Consider the following 13,480-nt stretch of genomic DNA (forward strand, 5'->3'; position numbering starts at 1 on the left):
ACAGAACAGAGATCAAGGATGTGGCTCCCCAGCCTCCCTCCCTCCCTCTCTCTCCCTCCCTCCCACTGTAGAGTTTCCAGCCCCAGCTGTGCCTCTCCCACATACCCAAAGCAGAGTTCTCCTGGCCCAGGGACAGGAGCCCAGCCTCCTCCTCTCAGCTGGCTCTGTGTGTGTGTGCATGCATGCGTGCGTGTGTGCGCGCGCATGCATACATGTGCTGCATCTGTGTGGCGTTCTGGGCTGGTGCCTACCTTGCATACAATCCTCCCCAATCACAACCCCCTCCCCCAACACTCTATTTTCCACATTTTTCACAGGCCCAGATCATGCACACCTTTACACACATGCCACACAGTCAGCCACACTCATTCAAACCCAGCAACATGCTCTGGGCCTCCCTCTGTCAATCCATCTGCACACAGGGCCAGAAGATCCAGCATGTACACAGCCACACCAGCGAATCTCTCACCATCCTAAGCTCTACCAGTCAGCTATTCACCCCTCAGCAGCCCTTGAGGGGTTCCAAATCCCTGCCACTCACAGGGCAAGATAAATTTGTCAATTCCATCAGACTATACATTCAAAGGCAGGGCCAGCGCCTATCTTTTTCACTGTTGCATCCTCAAGTGCCTGGGACAGTGCCTGGAAATTTGTAGGTGCTTAAGAAATATTTGTTGAATAAATGTGTTCACACAGTGTCTCCACAGCAGTCAGAGAACTCAATTTACAGCCACTCAGAGTGAAAAACACTAATGGATACCACAGTGAACATACAAGATGGATCATATGCACAATTAGGATAACACACTGAATATAGGTGTGTGCACACAGGTGCTGCTTGTGGGCAAACACTCAGCACAATAGCTAGATTACAATGCATTTTAGAACCACCTGAGGAGCTTTTAAAAATCCCGATGTCCAGGCTCTACCCCAGACCAATAAAATCAGAATCTCTTGGGTAGGACTTGAGCATCAGCGTTTTGAAGCATTCCAGGTGATTCCTTTCTCTGGCGAGGGTACAGAATCACTGATCTAGATGAACGGACTCGAAAATGTTGACTCGGGTTAGTACTGGGGATGAGGGTAGAGCCAGTTTTCACTTTTGTCACCTCTCCCAGGGTGATGAAGACACAAAGGATTACTCAAAGCCCATTTCTTCTGAGCAGTGAGAGGCCTCGAAGGGGATAATTTTTATGTGGAATATACTAACATTTATAAAGCAAATATGTTTCACAACTTTTAACAGTACAGTGAAGCACGGACTCCTGCACCAGATGCCTTGGCTTGGACTATGGTGTCACCACTTATTCATTGGGTGGTCTTTGTAAATGACCTCTCTGCACTTGAGTTTCCCATCTGTAAAATGGGGATAATAACAACGAAGCCTCATAGGACTGTTGTGGAAACCGAATGAGTTAATATATATGTAACGTGTTTAGAACAGCTGGTATATAGTACTCGTAAGTGCTATATATATTTTTTCTATTATTCCTATCATTAAAATTGTTATAGAATGGATTTTTGGATTTTATAAGCAGAATTTTCTTTCTTTAAATTACTATGAAGAAGCAAGTGCTCAGAGTCAGACTCTGGACCAACCTACTTTTGACACTTCCCATGTGATCTTGGACAAGCCACTTTCTCCACATCTGTGAACCTGTCTTCTCATCTGTAAATGAAATGAATATCTTTCTCTACCTCAAGGATTGTATAAGAATAAATACCTCAGGGAATTGCTTAATGAGTGGTGGCAAAACCCAAATATCTAGGAGCCATGTTGCCTTGATGCATTTTGGGATCAGGTGCGGCTCTGTGGCTGTGGTAGGGGCCTAACCTCCAAAAAGAACATATCAAATCAGGGTGACCCCCACCCTGCGGCAAGGTCTCTGCTGCCTTTTCCTCAGTGGTCCCAGGGTCAAAGGGCACAGAGAAACTTCCATTTCAAAGGCTGGGCCCTCGAAGGTGGCAGATCTCCTGAGCCTGGTTCCAAAATACACCTTAGCCCTCCTCACCCCTTCCTAAGCAGCAGACCCTAGACTGAGACCACTCCCCTCCCTGAGCTCCCATTTTCTCGCTGACCTCTCCCTTCACCTCTCCTGGATCCCCCTGGTCTCCCCACCAAGTCTTCTTTCCATCCTCCTCTGGGTTCCGATCCTGTGCCCCTCTCTTTGCAGTGAATCCCCATCCTTCCTTCAAGCTAATAAGCCCCCCTCACTGTGCTATAATCACCTCCTTAAACTCCCATTTCCTTCATGGGTCTCACCTCCCCACCCCTTTGCTGCCCTTTCTCTCCCTCTCAAGACCCATCTCATGTTGAGCCCCAATCCCTTCCTGAGAATAATTCCCCCACTGCCTCCTCTCTGAGCCCTCAGCCCGACTTACCAGGCCCCACCCTCTTACTGAACCCTGATTCCCCAGATGCCAACTCAGCCCAGCCCGCCCCACCTGGACAGCCTCCCCATCTCTTCTGCTTCCTCAGCAGCTGCTGAACACTCATTTCCTCCCTGCAGGCTTCTCTTGGGTTGGCCTATCCCAGCCACACCCCCTGGTTTCTCTGATGCCACCCCTCCCACCCCCAGCCTCCACCCTGCCCCAGAGTGACCTTACCAAAGCCTTCCCTCCTCCCTAAACACACAGTCTACACCAAACAGACCTAACTATGTGTGGCTTCTACCTCCTGCCACCCGCTCTCACACCTCTGGGCCTTGGCACATGCTCCTTCCTCCTCCGGGAACTCCCTCATTTTTCTGCCTGGCACCCTAGCCTTGGCTCTTTAAGAGCTTTCTCCTCTGGGAAGCTCACCCCTCCCTCAACTCTCAGGGCATCTTGCTGTTTTCTGCCCCCATTTCCAGCTCCATACTGGATTGTCAGCTTGAGTGTGGTGCTGCAGCAGTCAGGAAGGGCAGGATAGCATCTTCATCTCTGAGTCTGGGGGATGCTTGGGGGCTTGGTCTGTGGATCAGCCTTTGCATCTCGCACAGAGGCTGCAGTTTTAGGGGACTGTGACCTGAGTCCTCCTGCCTCTTCTTCCAGACAGGGGTGCCCAGAAGCAGGGGGTGGGAGGTACTTCTGCCTTGGATCAAGGGTTCTTCTGATTCACCCAAGGCCTAGGCCTTACTGGTTGGGTCAAGAAGGGTAGGCCATGTGGAGCCACCCCTTGGTGTCTCCCTGAGCTTCACTGAGGAGGGACATGGAGAAGTCACACTCACTAGAGCTTTAGCATAAAATGGGTCTATGGGAAAAACCGCTCCTAAAGACCAGGGAGGCCAAAGTGGGCATTATTTGGGTAAGGGTAGCCAACAGCTCCCTGAGGTCAGGGAGTGGGAAACAGCTTGGCCCTTCTAGGCCCACTAGAAATAGGCGCAAGATTAGGAGTTTTCTTTTTTCATGGTTTACCAAAGCTGGGAGGAAACAGAGCCAGCATCTGGAGTTCAAAATGGAAACAAAGGGGAAGGCACAGAAACACTTGGGTGACTGGCTGGGTCATGCCATGGGTGCTGCATGAGCATGTGTGGGTGTGCTGGGGTAAAATGAAGGCCCTGCAGAGAACACCCAGGACCTGGGGCAAATGGGAGACACACAAACAGGGATACTCCAGTCCTTGTGGGAAAGGGGGTCCCCACAAGGGTTCCTGGACTTAGGACGGAATGAGTGTTGCAAAGATAGGTGTCCTTGAACCAGGGTAGAACTGTGGGGCCCCAAGGCCAGGGAGATATGGGATGAATGAAGAGACCCAGGATCTGGGACAGAATGATGGTTTCCAGACACTGGAGACCCAAAGCTTAGCCCATAATAGGGGTTCCTCAGGGAGAGAAAGCCCAGGATTTGGGGATTTAAAAAAGGGCCCAGAGGTGCTGGCCAGTTAGCTTCGTTGGTTAGAGTGTGGTGCTGATAACACTAAGGTCTGGGATTTGATCCCTGTACTGCCCAGCTGCCAAAAAAGAATTCTAAAAAAAAGTCCCACAGATAGGGAGACCTGGGACTTGGGATAGAGTAGGCAGTCTCAGAGTCAGGGGAGACCCAGAGCCCGAGGTGGAATGGGGCAGGAGAATGACCCAGAAGGTGACTCATATCTCAGGCAAAAGGGAGAACTCAGAGGTAGGGAACACATGTAGGTATTTCAACTCCTCTGGGGGAAACAGTGGCTGGTGACAAAACCCAGCTGTGTCCCTTCCATTCCATCCACCCTCACTCACCCCCTTTCACAAGACACGAGGTTGGTGGGTTTTTTTTTTTTTTTTTTTTTTGCTTTTTTTTCATTTCTTTTTAATACAAACTTGGATCTTTGGGTGTGTCCTGCCAACAGAAAACAACAACAACAACAGAAGAGAAAACCCAAAAGAGTGAAAAATAAGAAAGAAAAAAAAAAGCTCCCGCAAGAGGTTCTTCTCCCTCCCCCCCACCATGCGAATTTGCACACCACGGGACCACAGCAGGTTTACAGAATGCAATATACAATCCACGATTTATAATAAAACAGTATATACAATAAATAGGATATTGTTCATTTTTGTCAAACGACCTGTAGATAAATTTCTCAGTGCATACTTGCAGGGGCTCTGGACACCTCGGGCCCCTGCTCGCAACCTCTTGCACACGCTCGCTCTCTCGCTCTTTTTTTTTTTTGTCTTTTTCTAAAACTGTGTTTTGTTTTTAAGTTTTGTACATTTTTAAAAAGTATTTACAATTGCTGGTTTTGTGCAGAAAGGGCTCACCTTCGGCTTCTGCATGGAGGAGATGGGCAGGGGAGTGGTAGGGGGAGATGGGACTGCAGGGGGTGCAGGTGGGGCAGGATGGGAGGCAGAGGGGCAGGTGCTCCTGCCAGAGGACGATGTGGACGCTGGGAGGGGTCTTGGCATTGGTTTTCTGAAAGCTGCAAAGAAACACAAGAGAGGAGGCAGAAGTCAGCGGCAGGCATAGACACTGAGCTCTGAGATCAGGGAGGCTAAGAGAGGGACCCCCACCCAGTTCCTACCAGGGTTCTGGGAGAAGCTAACCACATTGTTTTCACCTAGAGAACTCCAAATCGGCTCCCATGAAACTGCTTCTGGCCTTCTCTGAGCTCAGTTTCCCCATCTGTAAAATAGGCATGTCCAAGCCCCATACCAAGAGGTGAAGAATGCACTGGGTGAGGAGTTGGGGTTCCAGGGAGTGGGATTAGTAAAGAGCTTGGGCTCTGGATTCAGACACAGCTGAGTTCAAAGGTCAGCACCACCATTTAATAGCTCTATGACCTTGGGCTAAACCTCTGTGAGCCTGTTTACTCATCTGTAGAAAGGGGATAACAGAACTACCTCATAGGTTTGTTGGGAGGACTCAGTGGTTGAAGGCAGATGAAGCCTGGTTCATAATTTTCCTAGGGCCAGCTGGGCTCTCCAAACCTCAGTTTCCTCGTGTCACAATAAGTTCAGTAATTCCTCCAACCTAAACTGTTCTGAGGAATGACATAATGGGGAAGACAGGGCCTCAGCACAGCACAGGTGTGAACCACTGCTTTAATTTCTTCTAGATCCAACCCTTTTCCCAGCCCCCACCAATGCCACTCTGTTCCTGAGAGAGGTGAGGTGATGAGGAAGTCTGTTGGAATGAAAGAATAAAGAAATTGCCCAACACAATGCCATCTGTGTTTGACTGAACTCTGCCTTCCTGAAGCTCAGAAACTCCCAAGTTCCCAGTCTCTACAATCACCAGACACTCGAGGTAGGAAGTACCACCTCTCCTTTCCCTAGACAGTCCCAATTGTGTTGCGGCACCCTGAGCACATGACTTCCCTCTCCAGACCCCCAGCTTGGCTAGCTCCACTGCGTTCATAGCTCTGTTGGGTGAATGAGAAGGTGCCCAGGACAGGGCTGGGCTTGGTCATTCCCAAGACCTCCAGCCATTAGCCTGACCCTTTTGGAGTTCTGTCCTCCTCTCAGAGCCCTTCGATTCACATTTCCCACCCTCAGTGTGTGACCATTTTCACCAGAATTTAAGGGTCTGGGGTTGGGGTGTAAAAACCGCCTTCTAAGACTCCTCGGGGAGCCCATCCATCCTCCCCCACACCCACACAAACCAGGCGGCGACAGAAAGCCTCCTCCCTTGTACTTTCTTGGCTTCCCTTTCCAACTGGGCCACATTTAAATTCTGCTCAGCCTCGGCTGCTGTCTGCTGGGCATTCAGCCCTGGGGACGACTTTTGTCCTGAGGCTAGACTTGCCAGGACTCCCCCAAGGCCAGGGTAACCAGGTGGGCTCCTGTAGAGGCAGGGGCAGCACCCTACCCTGGTGTATAGACCAGGTGGCAAGCAGAGGCAGGAGTGGGAGGGGAGGGGCTGCATCTTTGTTAAGCTGTCAGGTCTCCTGCAGTTGAGGGGAGGATGGAACATTAGCCGTAGGGGTAAGTGGTATGCTGTTAGGTTGACAGCTGTATTACAACTGGGGTGAGAGGTAGAAAAGCAGCTCTTGGGGCAGGGGGTGCTGTTGGGATGGATGTCTGCTTTCTAGTTAGGGTGACAAGCAGGAACAGCTGCAGAGATAAGAGGTGTATCCATTAGGGGGCAGGACTATTGCATGTGGGAGACAGGTTCAGCTGAGGGCTGGGGGCATCTACCAGAGGGCAGCTTTATTGCGGTTGAAGAACAGCTGTCAAGCTAAAGAACCTCTGTTGGGGTGGCAGGTATAGTGTGTTAGGGTGACGAGGGGGAGATTTAGGACAGGCTGCTCCAAACCACTTGGCAAGCTGACTGATCCCCAGCCTCCCCAGCTCCCCACAAGGGTGCTGGGGCAGGCTGGGAGCCTCTGCACAAATCCCTGCCGCCTCTGCCCCCTCCAGCCCTTAGCCACTGCCAGTGACCCTCTCCAAGCCAGGTCTCCATGGTGATCTCAGCCCAGCAGGCGGCTCCTGCCAGAACCATTCCCGCGGTGCCTGCGGGCCAGGCAGCAGGAGGCTTTCTCACTCTCTGCTAAGCCGCCCATCGTGGCTCACCTTCCTCCTCCCACCGCCCTCCCCAGCTTTCAGGACTTGGCCAGCTAGACTCTGGCAGAATCTAGGGGACGGTGGGGTGTGGGGGATGGGGAGAGAATCAAAGCTCAAGGGTTCTTGAGGAAGAGGAGAAAGGAGAATGCTGGGGTTGTGTAGAACCCTGATCTCACTAAGCTCAACTCTCTACAAAACAGAACTAAACCCTAAAGTGCCAGGCTGCCCGGTGCTGGGCACTGGGGACAAAGCAGAGAACAAGAGGGATAGGGTCTGTCCTTTAGAGGCTCACAGAGCAGAGGGGGAAGCAAAGCAGACCCCAAACCAGGCGATCACAATGCAGGGAGAATGGGTGCTGTGCTAAAGGAAGTCCTGAGGGGCTCAGAAAGGACAGAGAGGGCAACCCAGTCTCAGCAGGAGGGGCTGTGGCTCTTCAACTCACTGCGGAGCACAGTTACCCAGCACAGGCTGGGGTCAAGGACGTGTGCTGACTGAATGACACAGCGATGACTGATCTAAGTCTGGTCAGCATGTCAAGATCCAACTTGGGTCTGGCACACCTCCAAGATGCTTCCTTAGACCACCCTGTTACCATAGCTACCGATGCACTCCTCATTTCCTACCCTGCTCCTCCAGGGCAGACACCTGTGTATGGTACCTCTGTACCCCCAACACCAGCATGCACCTGGCTCCCAGGACACCAACCACCGTTTATAAGATTTCACCTTTTAGTGTCTCCATAATGAACAATTGCAGAGCCACATTTCGCTGAGTCCTCATGCTACAGCAGTTTTATGATCTGGGGTGCCAGGGCATTAAGTGGTCTCTGCCAGTGGGGCTGGCAACGGTGGCATCGAGGGATAGCTGAGCAGAGATTCAAAGTGCTACGATCATATATAAATCAAGTTGTCCAGAGAGCTCCTCTCTGCCAAAAAGCACACATTTGTGCATTCACTCACGCAACCAGCAAATATGTGTTCACACCCACTAACTGCCAGGGCACCAGATAAGGTCTAACCTCCACTCTCTAGTCTCTGCCCTCCGGAAGGGGGTCTCTGTCAAACAAGGCAGTAGAGTGGAAGGCAAAGAGAGTACATGAGAATTTGAGAGATTCATTTGCTGTGTGACCTAGAGCAAGTCTCTTTCCTCTCTGGGGTTCAGTTTCTATTCTGTAATTTTATTTAAATGGGTGGAACAGGTGATGGGAGAGATCTTCAAGAACTGAGATGGTACCCCAAAGACAAGGCATCAGAGGCTAACCACAGCTGCCCAAAGGCTCATCCACCCCTCCAACATTTTCAGGCAGCCAACCAACCTTGTGAATCACCCAGATGTGGGGAGGATACTGCTTCCTGGGGACTCAGACCACACCTGATAGGCAGAAATACCAACGTTGGGTGGGCCTGGAGTTCACTAAAGCACTGATGAAGTTCCTGATTGGAGAAGGGGAGGCTGTGAGGTGTGGGTTTGTGTGGCTCACCCCCAACTCCAGAGAAGTTTTTCAAAATCTGTGTCCACGATTGACCAGAGGTGTTCCTTAAACTCTAGCTCTGACAGTCATTTCCTCCTTAGGGATTTTCCTGTATCTCCCCCACAGAAACCTAACGTGCTTGCTATGGGACTAGATGGAGTTCACGTTCATGGTCACCCACCACCCTGTGTGACCTTGTATGTGTCCTACCTTTCAGAGTCTGATCCCTTACCTGTCCTGGGAGGAGGCTATACCCATCCCCTCCATCACATGCACTCTCACACACATACTCTCTGCCCTCCCGGCTGGAGATGTCACCTGTAGACAGGTGTTACTGATGGGGATGTGTTGGACATGCAACTCAAGTGGAGGCTGGGGAAGAGCAAGAACCGAGGGACTGGGCAATCCCCAGGGGCCCTTCCTGGCTGTACCATTCTGTGCTGCAATGACTGGGTGGCTCTGAGTCTTCAGGCGAATCCCTTTCCCTCTCTGTAAACTGGGAGGAATTGTACCTGGAGAACTCCAAAAGTCCAGTTAGCCCTGAGAGTTCGAATTGGTTTATTTATACATTTCCCTGCCCCATTTTTTAGGAGAAATTCCTGATGACAGTGGGAGTAAAACTGTCTCATACCCATTCCCCAGTGCTTAAACTTTCCTCTTACAACTCTCCCTATTCTACATGCTTTCTTTGACTCAAGTTAAAAAAAAAAAAAAAAAAGAAGAAGAAGAAGGATCTGAAATGTCCCAGGACTGATGAGACACTGGGGTGGGGGAGGGGACAGTGCGCGGTGATGAGTAAATGGCCTAAAGGAGTTGGTGGCGTGGTGAAGAGGACATTCCCAGGAAGGGCTGTCATGGATGCATAAAGGGCTAGAGATTAATTGGACCTGGGAAGGATCCTGCAGCCCTTCTTGGAGGAAGTGATATCTGAGTGAAAGATAGGAACTGACAGGTGGGAGACCATGGTGAGTAGGAAAGGGCAACCCAGGCCAGGGAACGAAAGCATAAGGCACACTTGGGAAAGAGCCCCTCCTGTTGACACATTCTCCAGGCTGGTAAGAGGGGGTGTGTGTGAGAGAGGTTGGGGCTGAAATCGAATACCTGGAATGCCATGCTAGGAAGTTGCGCCTTTATTTTTCAGGTAAAAAGGCTGAAGAGGGAAGGATATAATCAAAAGGTGTTAAGCAATAGAGTCACAAGAGCAGATGTGTTTTGATCAATTCATCCAACAAATATTTCAGGAGCTCCAGACACCACGCATCTAAAAATGCTGAAGAACAAGTACTTTGGTGGACTCAGGTAAGGATGGCACAGAGATCCAGGAGGTGAGCTAGGACTACAGCCACTGAAGTCTCAAATTACTTCCTGCCCTGCTCACATGGTGCAAGAGGCTGGTTGGTCCCTGATAATTCTCATGGGAGTGTTCTAGTCCCTCCCCAGGAAAGTGATGCCCATGTGGAGGTTTTTTTTTTTTTTTTTTTTCCCCCCGTGACCGGCACTCAGCCAGTGAGTGCACCAGTCATTCCTATATAGGATCCGAACCCGCGGCGGGAGCGTCGCCGTGCTCCTAGCGCAGCACGCTACCGAGTGTGCCACGGGCTCGGCCCCCATGTGGAGGTTTTTAATGAATCCCTGTTTATAGGCTACAAGCCCCCATCTTGTTCACTGGATGCAATGCCTGGCCCAGAGCCTGTCGCTAGTTCATGTGTGTTGAACACAGAATTAACCTACTTCCTCCTGCCCTCAAGCACAACACAGGGTACTATGGCAGCAAAGGTTATGCTGACAAAGATGGCAAACCTGCCAGGGGAAAAATCATGACATACCACAAAGTCACAAGGAAGTATTTTTCAGATTATTTGCACTGGGAGAAAGGACTGGTGAGGATAACTGTGTGGACAGGGTTCCTAGCCGGTCATTTTTGAGTCCAGGTCTTTTTGCCCGTCAGCCTTTGGGTCCCCGGGGGTGGGGGTCTCTGACTTACCTTGTTCTTGGGAGTGACTTGGCTCAGTCACTAGGTGGCATTTCAAAGCCTCTCTCCAAAGGCCCCAAACCCACACTAGAATACAAGACCCTTCCTACGAGGGATGCAGGGAAGCAGGTGAAGGAGGGTCCTGAACGACGCGAAGAAAGGGTAGGAGGGGTGTGACTCATGTAGACTGGGTCAAAGCCCCAGAATGCAGTCAGTGGGAGGTATTAATCCACCCATCACCAACCACTGATTTCGTGCTTACTGCATGCCAGGGACCAGGCTAAGTGCACTCAATTCTCACAAGAGATGCAGGGAGGTGACATGACTCATCAGGTGACATGACTCACCAGGTCATCTAGCTAGTAAGGGATGGAATTGGGTTGTGCATAGAGGCCTGTGCACCTGGGTCCACAGGTAGGCTCCTAGCTACCACTCTCCAGTTTCGGGGCCCGTGCTCCAGGATGTGTGGGGAGATGGGAGAGGAGGAGTGTCAGAGGTCATGTTCACAGAGAGATGTATTTCCAGGAAATGAAGGCACAGACAAGAAGGCCTGGCCTAAACATGGCTGCAAGAGAGACAACAGGATCGCAGGGAGGATGGCCTCAGAGACTGGAGAAGAGCTGGAGCCCAGAAGAGGCAGGGCAGGACTGGCTGAGCCCTGACATGAAGCCTTTTGCTCAGAGCCAGGGGCAAGATCAAGTGACCTCTCGAGGTTTCAAGACACGAAGAGACAAAGCCCAGAACAGCTTGGGCCTGGCCCAGGCCTAGGCTTGCCTGCTGACCCTGGCTGGATGGTGGCCTTGGAAACTGCTTCCTGCTCTGGTCAGGCCCCAGCTGGTGTAACCTTGGAGGACCTGTGACATTTCTCTTGGCCTCAGGTCCAGGCCTGAGAGAGATTAGGGAGGGGAGAGGGACTCGAGATTCCTGAACACCTCGGAGGGCCCGTCCTACACTCCCACCCATCCACAAGGTCTGGCAGGACTGATCTTCAGCCCACAGGGGCCCAATGTGGAGCCAGTCTGTCTGGCTCTGCTTCTCATCTAGGGGACTGGAGAAGATGTCTGCATGAGCCCAAGGCCCCCTCCCTTGACCCATTCCCGTCTCTGTCCCATCAGCCACAGCTCTCAGGCCAGTCGGTCCCACATCCCCCACTCTGTCTTCTCCAAGCTCTCATCTTCTAATTCACATTGAGATGTGACCTGCCTTTGCTCACAGTTCCCTCTGCCTGGAATGCCCTGCCCCCAGTCTCCAAATCTTGTCTACTCTTCAAGGTCGAGCTCAAATGCAGCTTCTTCCACAGAACCCAAAAAACCCATTAAAATGTCACACCCAGAAAGAGTTGTAAGGACTGTCCAATCCAAACCATCACTTTGCAGATGGGGAGGTAGGGGTGTGGGATGGAAAGAAGCAGAGAATCCAGGCTCTGGAGGGGCAGTACTGGGTTCCAATCCGGCCTCCACCATATACTAACTATGGATCCCCTGGCTCATGGCTGTCTCCTCAACTCTGATGGGGGGACGGGCACACCTCCCAGGCTGCTGTGAAGGGTCCGTGAGGCAGCGTTATACAAAGGGCCTGGCACAAGTTGTGCTCCTTTTCTCATCAAGGGGGCAGAGGGTGACTTCTGACCATAACACTCAGCTGCCTGGTGCACAATCTTTGTTTCTCTTTGCTTCTGGGTACCTGCCACTTTCTGCCAAGTGATTTCAGGTTCTTTGTGTACTTGTTTTAGTTTCCTGGAATGGATGCTGAGCTTGAGGACAGGGGCCACGTCTGCTTTGTCTCCCCAGTGCCTAGGCACAGAGGGGCTCAATGTATGTGCCTGAGCTGAATTATTGCTTCTCCAGTGGCTGGTGTCAAAACTGCTCACTGCCTGTTGGTGAATGAGCGTGTCACTGTCCTCTCTGCTTAAGACCTCTGTTGAAAATGCAACTCTCTCTACTAACTCTTCTTCCTTGCCATTCTCCTTCCCTATATCCCCAACTCATCCTCACTCGCACAATGATTTTGATGAGGAAGCTTGTGCACAATCTTAGATAAAAAAGAGAGACAGCCCTATCACCACCATGGTCCAAGCCACCACCATTGCTTGTCTGGACTGCTGCAGCTAGTCTCTCTACTTCAACACTTGCTCTGCTCCACTGTGACCCATGGCATTCCAGCTGAGAACTCTTCAGTGGTTCCCCTTTGTCTTGGAATAAAGTTCAAACTCCTTCCAATGCCCACGTGATCTAGCCCACCTTGCCCCCTCACTTAGTTTAACTGCCTTCACATCAGTTCCTCAAAGCTGAGCCCCTTCCTGCTTCAAGGCTTTACACATTGCTGCTCCCTCTGCCCAGAATGCTCTTCCTGCTCCCTGTCTTAGCTGTTGAGACCCTCATCCTTGAAGCATCAGCTTCAAGGTCTGGTCAGCCTGTTCTAGGTGCTCTAGATTTTTTTCTCTTTCCATGGCTTATCAAATGCTTTGTGTCATTCTGTTTACTGTCTTTCCCTCTAACCTGGAAGCACCCTAAGGACAAGCAGCTCATTTGTGATGTTCACTGTAGTGCTCCTAATGTCTGGCACATAGTGGGTGCTGGACAGATGTCTCTGGAATAACCAAATGCATCAGTTTGAGGACAGTGCTGTTAACTCCCAGGCCTGAGTGGGGAGCGGGGCCAGAATGTGGCGCTGGATGGCATCCCAGTTCCTCCTCCATTCAGGCCTCACTGGGTGGTTCCATTATGTATTTCACTGAGCTGTGACCTGCCCAACCACCCAGCCCCACACCCCTTCATTTTCCCACCCAGAGCCTGGGAGGAATGGTTTTTGGATTATTTCACATTTCTGGATTATCCATGAGACATCTCCCCTCCAGCGAGAAGGATCAAGAGTTTGACATTTTAAACCCTAAGCAGCTTCTCCCTGGCTTGCTTCAGAGCTGCGGCTCTGCTGCTTGCAATAAGATGCATGGGGAATGGAAGGCCATTTTAATCTTGGCCTGGCTTCATTAGGAAGGAAAATATGCTGCCCCCAAAAAAAAAAGTTTGGTCCATTGTCTATGCCATACAGAGTTGCAAGAGCCTAAAAGATTATCAACAT

General features: G+C 51.0%; 1 protein-coding gene across 5 annotated transcripts in view; it reads right to left on the minus strand.

The window, feature by feature from the left end:
* Positions 1 to 4,282: 4,282 nt before the first annotated feature.
* Positions 4,283 to 13,480, minus strand: part of AHDC1 (AT-hook DNA binding motif containing 1) — a 64,224-nt gene continuing 55,026 nt past the window's right edge. For all 5 annotated transcript variants that reach the window (XM_063106236.1, XM_063106235.1, XM_063106234.1 and 2 more), the window contains one exon: positions 4,283 to 4,873. The gene's annotated coding sequence lies outside the window, so the exon portion shown is untranslated. The remainder of the gene's footprint in view (positions 4,874 to 13,480) is intronic.

The sequence above is a fragment of the Cynocephalus volans genome, chromosome 8, assembly GCF_027409185.1.
Source record: "Cynocephalus volans isolate mCynVol1 chromosome 8, mCynVol1.pri, whole genome shotgun sequence".
NCBI lineage: Eukaryota > Metazoa > Chordata > Mammalia > Dermoptera > Cynocephalidae > Cynocephalus > Cynocephalus volans.